Source organism: Panthera pardus, unplaced genomic scaffold (assembly GCF_024362965.1).
Source record: "Panthera pardus isolate Hobbes unplaced genomic scaffold, ASM2436296v1 HiC_scaffold_13, whole genome shotgun sequence".
Classification (NCBI taxonomy): Eukaryota; Metazoa; Chordata; class Mammalia; order Carnivora; family Felidae; genus Panthera; species Panthera pardus.
This window is the reverse complement of record NW_026526688.1, coordinates 13385044-13403326: the sequence shown is the minus strand read 5'-3', so window position 1 is coordinate 13403326 and position 18283 is coordinate 13385044. Positions and strand designations below refer to the sequence as shown.

Genomic DNA, 18283 nt, shown 5'->3' with positions numbered 1-18283 from the left:
AAAGTGTCATGTATTAAGAGGTATAATTATGGCATATTTAATTGCTAAGTTATCTTTAATCTTAGTTTTGGGATAATTTTTTGATCCTGGAATTAATTACAATAGGTTTTTATACCTATAGGTGGAGAGTTCGTTGTTGTTGTTGGAGGGAGACGTCTTCTGTTGGTGACTTTTGGTTTTACTGGGCTATGATTAGAAAATATTTCCTGTAGGGGCAACTGGGTTTCTCCATCAGTTGAGCATCCGACTCTTGATTTCAGCTCAGGTCATGATCTCAGGGTCATGGGATTAAGCCCTGAGTTGGGCTCCACACTGAGTATGAAGCCTGCTTGGGATTCTCTCTCTCTCTGCCCTCTACGCCAAGCGTGCTCTCTCTCCCTCTCTCAATTAAATTAAAAAAAATTGTTTTTAAAGACAATATTATCTGTAAATGTCTATGTTTTGAAATTTGTTAAAGTTTGTTTTGATCAGTTCATGAGTAGTTTCGCATTGTTTCACCAACTAAGGAAAAACAACAACACACATACATTCTCTGTAGGCAGGATGCTGTGTAGGCCCATAGAGGCCCCAGAGCCAGACCAGCTGGGTTAAATCCTGTTCTACTACTCTCTGCCCAGGGAACCCTGAAAAGTTGACCTGTCCAGCTGGTGCCTCAGTTTCCTCATCCGTAAAAGGTTGTTATGAGAATTACATGAATTAATATGTCAAACTCTGGAACAGTGGTTGTCATGTAGGAAGCATGATGTAATTGTTTATTAAACATCTATCATTGTATCCACCTACAGCCTATTCATACGCACACACACACACACAAATTTCTGCTGATTGTATCATTCAGATCCTTGTTTTTCCACTTTACTTAATTATAATTCTTTCAGAATTTTGCAAACCAAATCTCCTTCATCATTTGATTTTACCCTAATGTATCTCTGGGAGTTTTTGTGTTATGTATTCCACAGCGACGTTGGTGGGTACAAAAAAGTTTATAATGCTTCATCTTCCTGTAAATACAAAGCGTTATACTTCCTTCCACAATTACTATTTTGTTCTGTTTAATGGGTATAGCCTGAAATTCCACATTAGGTGATATTGATGAAGCAACCTCAATTTTGTTTTTCTCCTACATTTACCAGACATATCTCATTTATGATTATATTTTCAAATATTGAAAAAAAATATTAGATGTGTCTTTTTAAGCAGTTGGATTTTGCCAAGCTGAAAGTCTGGCTCCTGTTGCAACATTAACACTCACATTTATTGTCATGGGGCTGATTTAATTCCATTCCTTCCTTGAACAAGTTATTAACTAATATTATATACATTGCTTAGTTTTTTCATTTTCCTCCCTCATCCATACCTCTGTTTAACCAACCTCTTTTTAAAAAAATTTTTTTAATGTTTATTTATTTTTTAGAGAGACAGAGCGCGAGCGCGGAAGGAGCAGAGAGAGAGGGAGACACAGAATCTGAAGCAGGTTCCAGGCTCTGAGCTGTCAGCACAGAGCCCGACACAGGGCTTAAAGTCACTAACTGTGAGATCATGACCTGAGCCGAAGTCGGCCGCTTAACCGACTGAGCCACCCAGGCGCCCCTTAATCAACTTTCTTCGAGGTCATTTTGTATTCTCCATTCATCTAACCCAGTTCTGCCCGGTGACTCTATCTGCAGCATTAAATACTCAAACTGTATTTCAGATGTTTAAGACCTGCTGCTACAAAATTTTATTTCAAACAGTGAAAACAAGATAAAACATTTAAACATTTTTTGCAAGTTGTGAGCCGCTTTTTAACAATGGAATTGTCACGGATTTTTTAATGTTTTCTCCTAAAATAGAAGTTTGGTAGAAAACACAGTTGGTTTAGGAAAAAGAAATTTAAAAAAAATTTTAATGTTTATTTTGGAGAGAGAGAGACAGAGTGTGAATGGGGGAAGGGGTAGAGAAAGAGGGAGACACAGAACCCGAAGCAGGCTCCAGGCTCTGAGCTGTCAGCACAGAGCCTGACATGGGGCTCGAACCCACAGACCGTGAGATCATAACCTGAGCCAAAGTCAGACCTTTAGCTGACTGAGCCACCCAGGGGCCCCAAGTCACCCAAGTATTTCTTAATACTTTTTTTTTTTAATGTTTATTTATTTCTGAGGCAGAGAGAGACAGAGCATGAGTGGGGGAGGGGCAGAGAGAGAGGGAGACACAGAATCAGAAGCAGGCTCCAGGCTCTGAGCTGGCAGCACAGAGCCTGACGCGGGGCTCGAACTCACGGACCGTGAGATCATGACCTGAGCCGAAGTCGGACGCTCAACCGACTGAGCCACCCAGGCGCCCCAAGAAATACTTTTTTAAGAGTGAAATTCCAGAGGGTGGTGATTTTTTTTTTTTTTTTTTTTACAAACCACTAGAAACAAGAGGAAACAGAACGGCATGCCCCTAAACGCAACCTCTCGGAGACCATAGCTAGGTGCTGTCTTTCAGTCATCCTCTCTGACTAATGACATCATCGGTGAAAGGCAGGCTGGCTGGCGATTATTTACAACCCTGTGCTAGGCTCAAAGTTGGGAGTACAAAAACTGTAGTGACTCTTTCCCTATTAATCGTTTCTGTTTCGTAAAGCGCAATCATCCCGTAAACGTATCGTGTTAACACAGCTTCGAAAGCTAATTAGTACAGCCCCGTTGGAAATCTTCCAGCATGTCGGTCCTTCCGATCGTTCTGTGTGTCTGCTGCTCCACCGCAAGTTCCCAGGCTGAGGAAATGGAAATCGTTCCAAAAATTCATAAGCGACTCTGATCTGCATTCCCTCTTTGCATTATCTGTAGGCTGTGTGATTTTAAAATGAAATGCATTTAAAAAGTTAAGGACATTAGTGGTTAGAGATCTTTGTTACGCTAGAAAGGTTCCTTCTTCCCTCCCTCAAAAGATGTACAAAATCTTTAAAATGTCCTCATCCGGCTGGGCCTTCTGTTCTTTATCCGCTCTATGTCCCCACAGGAGCTCACTGGGAGGTAAATGAATGCAAAAGATTCTCACCAGGCATTTTTATTCAAGTCCATCTATGCCACGTTCTGGAGGACACTTGAGAGGTAAGCTGGGGAGCAGTAGTAAATACAGGAGCAAGCTGTCAGTGGCTTACTTTGTCATTGTTCCGCAGACAAAAGGCAGACTGTCACAATAAACAACATTTATTCCTTTCATATTTGTGGCTTAGGGCTGGAGAAGGGGGGTGTCACTGGTCGTAATTGTAGAACACATAAATAATAATAGTAGCTTGCAAATCATACATCAAAGAAAACAGAGGGAGTTGGCAGGGATGAAGGCAAGAAAATAGATGCTTCCAGCACAAGCTAATTTACTACCCTTTTTAAAAAAATATGCTCTCCTTCCTAACAGTAAAAGTGGAATGATTTTGTTTGCCTCTTCAGCTGCAGGTGAGGAAGATGTAACTTCGAAATCATAGGTCTCGTGAATTCTTTTAGGTACATAAGTATGTGTAGATGGTTTTTCATTCGAGAGGTGTTTTATAAATTCGTAGTCATTGCTTGTACTAACAAGATATACGTGGTAAGCTTTTTGCTTACCCTAACCATTACTGTGCTGAGTGCCCCGGCTTGTTAAAGCTTATGGCAACACCCAGGTGAGGTCTTTCAGATTATATTTCTCAGAGAGAAACACGGATCTTCGGATCTGGGAATTCCTAGCTGATATTAACACCTGGACAATCTGACCTCATCAGAGGTAGACACCTCGCACCCTGCAGACCGCTGCCTTAAATCACACCTTCTCCATTGGACTCCCCCAAACGTGAAAAATATGACAGAGCGCCATGCTAAAATTGAGCCCGTGTATGAGAGAGAGAGGGTGGGTAACCTTCTCAGTCCCTTCAACCTATGGAAACTCAATGGGAGAATTCCCATAGGATGACAGAGGCTGAGAAACTCTCCCCATGTTATTACAATGTTGAAAGGTTTCTCATTTACTGCTGGTGAAAAGTGTCTATTGTGGCTTCTAATAAAAACCTGTGAAACCACATGGGTGTAAAGCAATTCTTTTTTCAACTTATCAAGAAACTGGTGAATGCTAAGTTCACTGTGGTAGCTTTGGGTGTGAAGTATTTCACCCTATTTGTGATGGCAGGTTTACATCTGTGCTGTGACCTATTCTTACGCGACGTAATTGGAACTAGATCTCACACGCTGACGGGCTTTCTCTTTGTGGATTGCATACGATGGCTCCAAACGCAAAACACAATAAATTACACGTGGATTACATATTCGTGGAGGAGTATTAGCACTCCGCGTGGGTTTTGTGATGGTTGCTTAACACTTTTCCAAAGGAAGGTAGGCTCTGTGATCGCATGGAGGGTCGACGATACCCAGAGCACAGACAGAGTCGGCAGTCGTGACGATAAAAACGGAATGCCCTAGACAGGGGCAACAACCTGGAGCTTCCTGTGAAGACATCTTGGCCGCCAGCATCTGAGGGGCCAGGCTGCAAACTTTGCTAGTTGTTATCCCCCAACATTTGCTTCCGTACAGCCGTTTTGACAGTTGCATTGCTCACAGCAAACTGCCACTATACTTTGTTCTGCTTCGGTGCCACTTGACTGTCACAGCCTGTCATGAGGCAAGAAGGCTCTAAACCTAACCCTGTCCGACAGGGTTTAATCATTCCCGTTACTCCTGTCGCCTGCACAGGCCACCTTGAAGCGCACACCATGCAATGTCACCCGCGCGACAACACTTGTTTTCTAGGAGCCCCCTGGGTTTTTAAAAATGGAGGGATAAACTACATTATTTTGAAGAAATTAAAAAAAAATCAGAGAAACGTATTTCTTTGCTAAAGAAGTAATACGGAAATTGATCAGTTATGAAGCAAAATGAAACGGGGCTGCCTTTTCCTCTCTGTTCAAGTTGTAGCTGCTGTTGTCCTTTCTCGTGCCTCTAAGAAGAAGGGCGGTAAGTAACACTTCTATTCCACCAGGACAACTCGTCAGACGAGAATCGGTTATTTCTTGCTCAGAGAAAGCATTTGGGAAAAGACCTTAGCAGTCTTGCCCCCACTCACCCTTTGTTTGGGAGAGCTTTACATCCATGTGCTTGCTTCTCTGATCTGTGAAATGAGGAGAGTCCCACACCTTGGCCAGGGACCAACTCCTTCGGCACAGAGGAGCTCACTGAGAAGTACTTAGATATTTGGTATGTCATCACATATTTCCCAGGACAGGTCTCTCCACCACAGCCGATGAGGCGACAGACACCGGAGATCACAACTGGCCTGCTTTTCGCTCGTTAAGAGACTGCGATCAGGGGCAATAGTCTTCCTCCACAAGGAAGAGAAATCCAAACAGTCTTGACTACACTACCCGTGTTGAACTCATCAAGATCCGACAAACCTTGCTTGATACTTATTATCACATGGACTTCAGCCTATCCTCACCACGATCCACAAAGAACGAGTAGGGCAGAGGGCAACATCACTCAGGGTAACGTGACAGAATTTTACCCATTGATGTCACTTGGCCGTGTGGTAGGATCCCTTTTGGACTGCTTGTTTGGGTTAAAATTTGCTCGATTTTGACCAACTAGGCTGATTTAAGGCCATCAATGTAAATAATTGGTCTGATTTCTGAATGGCCACTTCAACCTCTTATTTTTTAGACTCAGCACAGTTTATGTACTCAATTTTTGTAATGGGCTGACCCAAACTTCTTAGCATCCAAGGCTATGATTGATTTATGGCTAAAACAAACTGAGTTTTTTTCCTACAATCATGTTCTCCTGGAAAAATTATTTTTCATTTATATTTGATTGAGTAAAAAAAGAGTGAGACTATAAGAAAGGAAACCATTTTCATGAAGCTAATACTTTCAAAGGTTTAAAAGGCACACAATTCAAAAAACAATGACCTGAACACTCTGCAAATAATTGAACTGTGAAGAACTAGGTACAAGATTAGGGGGAATTCCCCCCCCCCCCCCTTTTAAATAGCATCAGTATACACAGCAGTAAACAATGGTGTCTGAGATAAGACCAAGGACATCATTACCCTAGTTTACTGGCCTCTTAGTGAGACAATTGTCCAAACAACTGTCACTGAGCTGAACCTGAAATCTGAAGGAGAGAAGCTGGGAAGCGCTCACTGGCAACCAAGAGATACCCTGGTTTGCACTTGAGAGCTGACTTCCTAAAATCTTAACAAAGCCCATGACCTTGATAATGCCTTTGAAAAGGTAACAAAGAATGAAGGAAGAGAGTAGCCCCTCGTCCCGTACAATTAGCATTTTAGTTTTCTCGAGGTTTCAGGTGAGTTTTGGAATAGAAATGTCAGACATGGATCGCAATGGGACAATTAGAAACTCCTTCACATCGTACACTGCTTAAATAAAAATTATGACTGTAGTCCTGTTTTCCTGCCATCCACAGCCCTCTGGGACTTGCTCCTGCCTACCTTTCCAGCTTTGCTCTAACCACCTCTCAGCCACAATCCTCCTGTTTCCCCAGATTGGTTTAGCCATTACTTACTAAATAAGTCTGGTGAATTTCCATGGTTATTCCTTTGTTAATGACATTTTCTGTTGGAATGCCCTTCCCTTCTTCACCACGTGAAATGTTATCCATCTTTTGAAGGGAGATTTCACAATTTTTTTTTATCCATGAAAAATTTTCTCAGGGCGCCTGGGTGGCTCAGTCGGTTGAGCGTCCCGCTTCGGCTCAGGTCATGATCTCATGGTTCATGAGTTCGAGCCCCATGTCGGGCTCTGGGCTGACAGCTCAGAGCCTGGAGCCTGCTCCGGATTCTGTGTCCCCCTCTTTCTCTGCACCACCCCTGCTTGTGCTCTGTCTCTGTCTTTCAAAAATGAATAAACATAAAAAAAAATTAAAAGAAATTTTCTCATTTCTCCACCCAAATATGTTTTCTCCCTCTTGAACTTTTAATGCATGCTTTTTGCACTTTTCTTACAAAACTAGGTTACTTTGCATCAGTTCATCTATTGTATTATAAGCAAGTTGAGAAAGCAAGATTGTGTGACTTTATATATATGTGTGTGTGTAATTATATATATAATATGTAATACATGTGATAATTATATGTACGCACATATGCATATGCAAATCACTAGAGATATACTACACAATACAGTGAGTAATAGGCATCAATAAATGACAAAGTGTTATCTTTTTGTTTTTTGTTAAAACTAGCAACAGATAACTGTAATGTCGCTTTTGTCAAACATGCTATTGTGATTGTTGGTCTTGTAAAAAATTCTTCAATCTAGATTGAAGATTTGTGATTAGCAAGCTGATTTATAGCTAGAAAGATAGCTTAATATCTGCCAGTATAACTTCACCTGTAAAAAAAGTGTTTTACAAGGAAGGTACCTGTCAATATACGGTTGTTTGCTTTCCCCACACGGCTTCCCTACATAAATGAACCAAGCCTCATTAACCCCCCAAATTCCATTCACGGCAGAACGTTCCCCAATGTTGCCTGCTAGCTGAGGAATCCCGGTCAGCACCGTGACGAACACGTACTTAACATAGTGCCTCCTTTGTACCTGTGTGAGGATGATTTGCCAGGAAGTCTCAGAGCCTCTCTGCCATCTGCTTCTTTGAAGTCAAAAACAAACAAAATCACACGCAAGTAAAAATCGGTGCCTAAAACATTTCTTCTGGGACCTAAAATTTTGTCACAGGCCACTAATACAGCCCACAGTATCGTATCATTTCAACAGAGTCTCCTTGCTGTCGATGGCAAAGGAAGTCAGTTTGGGTAATCAGCGAGCGGTCGAAACGTGAGGAAAATGGCGCAGGCCCAAGCACCAACCTGTACAAATATTTTTATATACGGAACTCAGGATAAATCCATCTTTTTTTTTTTTTTTTCACTTTGGTAAAACAACTGTGGGTATTATCCAAAAATAGCTGACTGTTAACTAGACAACTAGCCAGATCTGTAATGCTCCATGCGGACTCTGGCTGTTCTATTTCCATCTGTACAGCCTGCTGCCTGCCTGTTTTGAATTATGGAGAGCTGGGAGGGGAATCCACGAGATAGGGATTCGATGGCATAGGTTGTCTCTGCTCTCGCTTTCATGGGGGAGATATTTTTCTCTTTTATGCTTTGACAGTGGCTGATTATATAAGATTCCAACCAACCTCCTCTCTTTCAAAGTATTTCTGTGTGAAGAACCTAGAGTTCGCTGAGTACCAGGTGCAGATCTGATTACCGTCAGGTGTCCTAATGCTATTTGTACCCCAGTATTTCCATGCTTTCCTGTCCTTTGTGTCTTATTGTTTTTTTTAAACTTGACAACTTGGGGGTTTTTACTTCCTTTACACAAATAGTGTAACACTTATTAAGCAGAGAAATGCATCTGCAGATGAATCCTGATCACATACTTCCATATCAGAGGTTAGCTTTCAGCCGTGAACTCTAAATCTCTATCACGTGACTGGCGGCAGGTAAAGGTGTTAAACTCTTTCCGGCAGATGGGATCAGCCTTGTCAGTTATTAAACTGCCACTGAGCTATTTTTAGTTTCTTCATTTTTTTCGGTACTTTTTCTTCTTGGTTATATTATATGCCATGATTTTAAAAGTTATGATTTTTTTTGCCATGATTTTAAAAGATATGATTTTTTTTTCCTGTTTTCGAAGCCAAAAATAGAAATTTCTAGCAACTGTCGACTTGAGCTTTTCACAGCTTTGCTTTCTGTTCCATGCTGTCTATGCAGCAGGGGCTTGAGAGAATAAAGCTGGGATATGTCGTTAATAATTCTCATTCTAAACGATAAGATGATACCATTGTAGTGCAAGATAATAAGCATTCCTTTCTCTACTTTGGTCTTGACTGATACACACATTCCACTTTAAATTTTTTTTTTTTTTTAATGTTTATTTATTTTTGAGACAGAGTGAGACAGAGCATGAACGGGGGAGGGGCAGAGAGAGAGGGAGACACAGAATCAGAAGCAGGCTCCAGGCTCTGAGCCATCAGCCCAGAGCCCGACGCGGGGCTCGAACTCACGGACCGTGAGATCGTGACCTGGGCCGAAGTCGGACGTCTAACCGACTGAGCCACCCAGGCGCCCCCACACATTCCACTTTAAATCCAAATGTAGTAACAAGGAACTCGACAACTTATATGATGAACGGCCTTGTCAGAAACGAGGACTCATGTCCTATCCACTGAGTGCCTATGTTGGAGTGAATCAAAGATGGATATAGCCCGAGGTTGTCAATATTAAAATAAATAAATAAATAAATAAATAAATAAATAAATAAATAACTGCCTATAACAGGAACAAAACTAGGAATATGAGTCCAGGCTGCTGCTTTTAAGTCAAAGACCTCGGAAAGAGCAACTCTGGTGAAGAAAATTGAAACAAAAAGCAGGGAAATCATGTTGGGAATCAAGACAGGAGTCAAGTTGATGAATTACAAAAAAACATTAGGTAGGTATACCTAACGGGAAGGGACGGGCTCAGGCGCGCGCAAAAACGCTTTGATATGGCCTCTGTCTCTTCTTTTGTATCTGTCCTTACCGTACACGTCAGTGTTATTTTTTTCACCAAAAGATTATGACAGGAATAATGAAAACCCCACCCACCCCCATGCACGATGTGTGACACCAGTTCATCCCAATGGACTAAAGCTAAACATGGGTGAAGGTAAGGGATGCTTCTGGTCTGTGGCTGTAGCCGCAGGGCCCTTTCTGTTGAACTGACAGTTGGTTCCGGATGTGATGAGGTCAGTACTCATGCCTGTAACTTCATGACTTACTTCTGCCACTGCACTTCTGAAAACGTATTAGGGTCCCGGAGCAGAAAGGAGGTATGAACAACATGCGAGGAGAAAGGTCCTAAAACAGTTACCGGAAGGAATTTAATAGCCCTGGTTTGCTGACTGGGAAAATGGGTTTCTCTGATTCTTTAGAAGGTGTTAATAACGGCTAAATTCAATTAGAAAAATAAATCTGACTCTAACTTCAGCTGGAGACAATACGGTTCACTGGAAATAATTTTGCCTTTCAGATCATGGTCTTGGGTTAAAACACTGGATCCATTGCTCACTTGCTGAGGAACTCTATGAACCTGCGTCTCAGTCTCTAAATGAACACCTAGTCCTGCAATGTTATTGTAAACTTTAGTGAGACAATGATGCAGAGACCCTAACATTGAGACCCAGAAAGTACTAATAATTTATCCCAATAAATGCAAACCTATAGGAAGCAGTTTTGATCATCCTACCGAGTGGTATGGCCACCTGAAATGTAGATGTGGTACGTGTTTGAATAAGCTTGGAGCCCCATATGACAACCAAGTGGCGAGATGATTATATTCACAAATTATTACATCCTAGAATATCTTACGAAAATTAAGTCTATGTAGCAGTAGATATAGCCTAACTCAATGACAGGACAGTATAAAAATTAAAACATGGTAATTGATGATCTTTTTCTAAAAATTCGTAGGTATTCTTCATTTACCCTTGTTGCAAGCTGATGGCATAATTTTCCAATATTGTCCTCTAAAGATAGTTCTATGAATGGCTATTATGCATTTTAAAAGCCACCCATTATACGAGTTGCCCCAAACTGACCCAACTAACCCTGGAGAGGGACTGAAAGTCATGGTCTCCCGTAGCAAGATTTTAAAAGTAAAGTCCTACTGAGATATATTTTCAGAAAAGGATCAATTGAAGCCATTTAGAAGAAAAGTCACTCTTGCCTAATTCAGTTAAAACAGGAACAAACAAACAAAAATGGGCAAAAATGGTTTCATTTAACTATTGTGATAGATCTATGGACCTAATATAAGTTATAAAGTGGGTGAGAATGTTAAGGACTGAAGGTAAAATTTTCTTTGGCTTTTTCCACCTTTTAAATTATTTAATACACAAACTAGCCACCAAATAAGACACGGTCCATCTTTGCCTGAAGAATTCATCCTAGAGTATCTTAGGATAGAATATCTATCCCTGACCATGTAAAAAATATGCTTTCAAGCCACCTTCCAGTACCTAAGGGCCTGTCCCACCAATATCTTGCCCACGTTTCACACTGGACATTTTCTTGTCTCATATTTATTAAAACGTTCCTTTCTTGTGTCTCATTTCCTCTCTGCTTTCTGTCATGGACTGAAGCAAATATAGAGAAATCATCTACCAGTTTATCAAATGGATAAATTAAGGGATTAATGACTGATAACTGGATTCTCTATCATTAACTTATTAGAAGAGGTTTAAGTTTAATAAGGGGCTGAGACACAAACACTAATCCAGAGGAATAAATATTAATGGTCCTGTGATAAGATATTAAGGGATATACTTTGGACAGGTGGATGTTTCTTGAACTCTTCAAAGATACTTTCTATATCTTCTATCTATTAAGCTATCTCTGGTTACCACACTTACAGAAAGAGATCAAATTTGCCGATGAACTGTATTAATGTGAAGAACCTGAGACACAATTAACGGTCCCAAGTTGTAATATATAACATCTATCTTGCGATAGTCACAAAAGAAGTCAGAACTTGTTAATCCCTCAACCATCATAAAAGTAGACAATATTAGCATTAGGAGCACAAAATATAAAAGGAGTAGTCTTTTGAAACTCTGCTACCCAGAGTGCTCTACAGATGAAAAGCAAGTAGACTTTCTCTTTATTACAATCACATCCTCACCCTCAAACATTTTTCTTTTGAATGGGCAGAAATGAGTTTTCTTCTTTTTTTTTTTTTAAAGCAGTTTTTCAAACAATGTGTTTTCTTGTGATAAGAGATCTGTTTTAATGTCTTGACAAAAGAGGCCCTTCAAAATGGTATGTTAAGGGGAGAAGCGTGAGGATTACAAATCACACTGATTTTAAAGGGACCCAAAATTCTGTAAAATTGCTCCATCCCTCGCCAAGTTCTTTCAGGGAGACGCATTTTTTTTTTTTTTTCTGGAACGTTTATGTTAGACTTATGTGTCAGTTATCATTGTTTTGTAAAGGACAAAGAAAAGCCAGAAAGGACCCCTGTTAACATTTCTTAAAACTTGGCTCCCGTTACTTGTTTTCTAATCATAGGGGTAAATGTCCAATTAACGTATCCTTTTCCTAGAAATCTTCTCTGTAAAAATATTGCTTGGAGGGTAACAAATTATGAGGCTGACTTTACTATATTGTCTTGTTATATTCCCCCCACTGAAATAAATGTTTTCCTCTAGCTTCTTAATTTTACCACATTATAGTAGTCTCTAACACAGAATTTAATAACTTCAATATATTTCTTGTTTTGCAAAATTACTTGAAAAATAATTTAGAATGATTCTATAGAGTTCTAGATCTCAATTACAGTGTAATAATTTATGCATGGCGTATGCAGGGACACCTGCCCCTTGGCCTCTTGTCTAACAATACACTAGACAAGAATTATTACTCCATAATTCACACCCTGTCATGTCTTATTGCTTAATTAAAGCACAACCTTCCTCTACATGACAAGCAATTGGACTGTTAACATTATAGATGATTATCCAACCTAGCATATTTTATTTTTACAACTTATTCTTTTTATGTACACACGATGCTCATTTCAGGTACACCTACCTCTGAAAATATGAAAAAATCTGTTTCTTTACTTACTTTCTGGCGACTGTACAAATTGCCACTTGCGAAAACATGGGCAAAATATTGTATGTTATAAATTAGTAGTTTAGGTACTGAAATAACAGTGCAATGTCTATAAAGCAAATTAATGTATGAATTTGAAGGCCTCCGAGTATACATAGCTTCTTTACTCTGTTCTATTATTGATCAAGTAAACGGTGATGCTTATGTACCTGCACTTGTAAAACAAACTTAATATTTAAATAAATAAATGTGTAGGGTCTATAGAGGAAAACCTTAAAACTCTTCTGAAGGACTCAGAAGAGAATGACCAAATGATAAAACCTAGTATGCACATGAAGTACAAAGCACAAAGGTATTGCTTTTTTTCCAAATGTATCTATGAAAACAATAATAATTCAATAAAAAATTAAAAAGCAACAGTATTTTTTAATATGACAAAATGAGACTACAGTTTTTGGGTTAAAAAACTTCTGCCTATAGGTACCATCTAATTTTTATTTTTGGTTTCTATTTATAGCAAAATTCCTTTTGGGGCACCTGGGTGGCTCAGTCAGTTAAGCGTCCAACTCTTGGTTTCGGTTCAGGTCAAGATCTCTCGGTTCATGAATCTGAACCTCGTGTCTTGGCACTCTCAGTGTGGAGCCTCTCTCTCTGCTCCTTCCCTGCTTTCTCTCTCAAAATAAATAAATAAACTTAAAAAAAAATCCTTCAGAGTGCTCTGGACAGATTACTTCCATTTTTTTCCTCTCATTTTCTTGAGCCAACTTCAAATAGATTTTCTCTTCTACCACACTACCGATGATTCAACATTGCTAATCCCATCCAATCTTCATGTTCCTTGATGTGAGGACAGCGTTTTACAAATGGCTCCCACTTGGCTTTCAGGAAACCACCCTTTTCTGGTTCCCTCCCCCTTCACTGACCACGCCTCACAACCTTGACTTCTACACATAGGGGTGCCCATGTCTAAGCCTTTGGTGCTCTTTCTGCTCTACCCACAACTGCTCCCTTAGTGATTTCACCCAGTCTGGTTACCTAAACCAGACCTAACACCTTCTTTATTCTGGCAATTTCTAAAGTCCTATTTCTAACCAAGACCTGAATGCCAGATTCTTATATTAATGCTGTTTACTTAGCATTTCCAATTGGACACTTAATAGGCATCTCAGGGTAAATGAGCCCAAAACAGAACTCTACCAAATTTTTCCTGCTACTCTTGCCCATCTTAATAAACTACAATTCCATCCTCCTTTGGAGTCATCTCTGGCTCTTCTTGACCTCTCATCTCATAGGCGACCCATCTGAAAATTTTGTATTACCTCCAGAATATATTTATAATGTGAAACCACATATCGCCACTGCCTTCTCTCTCATCCTGGTCCAAGACACCATTATCTTTGCCTGGACTATTGCAATAGTCTCCTAACCAGTACACCTGCTTCCGCCCTTTCTCCTCTTCCATGTATTCTCAGCATAGCATCTGGGACTGTTGTTTTAAAACACACATCAGGTCATGTCATCTTCCTGCCAAAATCCTCCAATGTTCCACAACCAGAAAAAGAAATAACAACACACATATAAGCACAGAGAACAAAAAACAATCTGTTAAAGGCTTCGCATCTTACATAGATTAAAAGCTAAAATTGATCAGTAGCCTCTAGCTATCCATCTCTGATTCTCCTGTGCTGTTCCTCTCCTACCCACACTCCTGCTTTCCTGCTGTTCACCCCTTTGTGCCATTTTCCTCCAGTAGGTGTGTCCTTTCCCAAAGCTATGCACCTGCTCTTGTTTCTACCTGGACTCTTTCCCCAGCTACCTCCAGATGCCTTCTCTCACCCCTTTGCTCAAATATCACTTCCTCAATAAAACTTTCCTTATTCACAAAAGCACTTTCAAGCATCCTTCCCTGTTTTATTTTTCCTCATAGTACTTCTATTTCTCTGTCTCTGTCTCCCTGTCTCTCTCTCTCTCTCTCTCTCACACACACACACTCTTATTTATTCCATCTATAGTGTGTTTTTCCACACAAGAATGCATGACCTATGAAAGCCAGGATTTTTTTTCTTTAATCTATTTTGCTTACTGTTACAACCTTCCCGCCAAAATTAGTTCTTGGCACATAAAAATCCATGGGTAAATACTTGCTGAGTGAATGCATAAATGGTATGCAGATAATTAAAGGTATATGCATTTCTATGGAAGAAATATTGAGAAACTGTAACTAGGAATTATTTTAGAGGTAAGAGGCTTTTTATAAATGTCTGTGTTTTTTCTATCATTAGTTTTTGTTATTTAAAATTATAACCAAAATGATATCGACACTGATATCACAGGACTTCACAGGCTGTTTGTTGTATTTTTCTTCATACTACTGTCTTAAAAAAAGTAACAGATTTTATTTTAAATAAGTCCACACGACCTTTAAAATTGTTATTAAACTTACAAGCAAGAAATTTAACCAGAGACCAAACACTCGTAGAATAATGAGTTGTCCAGAGACCTGAATAGTCCCACATCTAAAGAATTACATGCATTGTGAATGAAGAAAGAGTATAAGATACCTGTCAAATGATGAAAGCAGTAAGTATACTTAAGTGTTCTGTTTTGAAGACAAGAGAAGAGTTTACTGAGGTTTCCATAAACACCTTTCTCTGGATGTGGAATATTGGAGGATTTTGACGAGGAAAATGGTAACCAACATGTCTCTTGGTAAGTTCATTCATGTATCAAATAATAATAGCATGATTGTGATACAATATAGCAACTGGAACCTTGCATCTGATAGTTTGTGTTCGGCAACAGAAGAGAGTGAGCGCTGATCATATTAGCTTGAGTGATAGGCTATTATATTAATGGTTCCATTCCAGGCAGGGTGGTCCTGGCCCATCACAGTGCTGACTGTGCTCCATTTCGTAATGACTTACGGTTTTCTGTCGGGCATCAGCACTTTGATTACCCAACATATATGAGGAAAAAACAAAACAAAACAAAACAAAACAAAACAAAACACCCTGGTACTAATTCAGGCACATTTTACCAATTTAAATCCAAACGTATCGTTAACATAGTATCATCAAAGTACGTTGGGTTTTTGTGTTAACGGCATTAAAAATACGTGAATTCAACTAGAACTATCTGCCAACTGATGAACATATGGTTACTTTTTCTACTAATAAATATTTCTACAGATATGAGACTAATGAAGCACAGTGATACTGCCTTTTCATGATTATTAAATACATAAATTCTCAAGAGATACGAATAGATTTAGGTCATTCCAAGCACAACTTCATAGAAAACCACTGTAGGTACTGTAACTTGCTTAGCACATATCACATGATGAGAGAATGTGACATAAACACATAATTACAGAAAATCAAAATATATGCTCAGGTTTTTTGAGGCACAGGTTTCACGTTCACTATACCTCAATAATTTTTTCGAGCAGAGAATGTTACATTACTTATTGTGCAATGGTCTTGACACATTATATTTGGGGGCTGTTAGCCACCAAATAATAAAAAGATCTTACAGTCAAGAAGCTGTTCCATCTTTATTCCATTTCAGTCTTAGCGAGATAGTCTTGATGTTAAAAGCATTTTATATATTTTTTTTTTACGAGATTATAAGCTCAGGATTCTCTGATCTCTCTCAATTTTTCTCCACTTCAGGTTTTCTCCCAGGTAATAATACAGCTATTTTGATAGAAATGTAGCCATCTTATGATTTTCTTTTTAAGTGGGTCTCCACATTTTTCACAATTTGAAACAGTAGGCACAGCAAAGAGCACTGGAGTGGAAAGAGAAAGTGTGGGGGTAACATGTTCCCCTGAATGTATTAGGAGACCCAAAATCTTAAAAGAACTCCTTTTGAGCTTTGGTGCTAGGGCAATATGGTTCCCCCAAATATTTTCCGATCTGTCAGATTTCCTTTGACCGTGCATCGCCTCTGCTTTTGCCAGTACTAATTTTTTGGTGCGTTTAGGTTTGGTACTTTAGTTATTATTTTCAAAACCTACTGCAGTGTTTCTATTGTTTGGGTTTTCTTTCCCTTTTGTTCTGTTTGCTTTCCCACTTCTCATTTTGCTGGATCTGCTTTATGCTTAATAACGTCTCAATCTAGTTTCTTGTGGTCTTTATCCTTTTATACTTGCCTTTGAAAACTGCACACTGAGTGAAGCTCAGTCCCTGTTTATATTTTGTCTGAATCACACATAATATTTTAATGACATATTTTAAGTAAATAATTCAATATCCCAAATTTCCCATATTATTCATATTTCCTTGAAAATAATTGAAATGGTGGGCTTTTCATAACTGTTGAGACAGCTTTAAAAATCTGTGAATAAAACTCTGGAACAGAAATGAAGGAATTTAGTATGGCATAATTGTCTTCATTTTTATCAAGTTGCTCTGTCTCTGAATTTTATTTTAGACTAATAAGACTCTAGATTATACCAAGTGCTTTATTTGATTTCATGAAAGTCAGAGCCCCAGAATACCTATAATAGTGTAAAAGAAATGGAGGAACAGAGAGCCTCAGAATGAAATTAACATAAAAGAAACATTTCGGTATGTTCCCCGGTGAGGCTGGGGGTTAGGTGTACCTACAGTTAGGTCCATTCCTGAAAAACCAAACTCAAGGACTAAGACTGGGTTTGATTTCAAACAATCCCTCCATAACATATGCATCGGTTGCTATGCAACAAAATTTAATATCAACAAATGATGCCAAGTGGTTTTTGCATACTGTAATTGGCTTGCAAGTTTTGCTGCTTGAAAATTGCAAAGAGAGTGCGGTTATTTGAATTTAAATGGCTACGTTAAAAATGCTAATTTTTATAATTAAAGAAAAAAACCTACAACACCAAACCTACTTCTTAAAACTGAAGAAAAGAACTGCCTTCTGTGATAATAAATGTGCAACAGTCTGGAAAGTTTCTCTTCCACCCTTTGGGAAAGCATAGAACATATTGAAATAACTTTTTATGCTGGTCTACTCACCTAGCTTCTCTGATGAGTTGGCTGTGGAAAGCCTGTATAGAGACGGAGCTCAATTAGTGTAATTTATGTATCCTTGGACGTCAATCATTCCTGTTGAGAGGTGGGACTCCTAAGCTCTCAGTGCATTAATTAAGAGCTCATCTCAACAGAGCCATCTTTCTACCTAAGGACCAAAAAGAAAGTTTTAATTAGATTTTTAAAAGCAAGTATGTCATATATGAAAGCAAGTTTAGTTCTTTAGTTGGTATGCGAAGCAACAACTGGAAAGGGATATTCCAAACAATACAAAGGGCACGCGTTTTCAATCATCTGTGCTGGTGTAAGTAAAGGGGGGAGGGGGAGGCATCCATCTCAAACCTTGGTTTCGGCCCTTGGAAATCCCTTCGTGGAAATAACTAAAGTTTTGACTGTGTTGTTTCATTGCCAACGCAATTATCGGACCCCTGTCTAATTATTGACGCGGAGCTGGTGCTGTTGAGGACAGACTATGTTTTTCTCTGATGGCTGGCTTTTTGTTCCAGGCTGGCTTCAGACTGAATATGCAGTGGGCAATACAATGCAAGTTCAGCAAAACAGAGTGAGGGAACTTGCACAACACATCAATTTCATTGGTTCGGTGATGGAGCGAGCATGCCGTTGCTCACTAACCTAAAAATACAAGGACTCGAGAGG

The 18283-nt window shown here is 39.3% G+C and overlaps 1 protein-coding gene across 14 annotated transcripts in view; it reads right to left on the bottom strand.

Annotated features, from left to right (window-relative positions):
- TENM3 (teneurin transmembrane protein 3) overlaps positions 1–18283 on the bottom strand; it is a 1270502-nt gene that overhangs the window by 958569 nt on the left and 293650 nt on the right. For all 14 annotated transcript variants that reach the window (XM_019422144.2, XM_019422148.2, XM_019422152.2 and 11 more), the window contains exon 2: positions 17612–17774. The gene's annotated coding sequence lies outside the window, so the exon portion shown is untranslated. The remainder of the gene's footprint in view (positions 1–17611; positions 17775–18283) is intronic.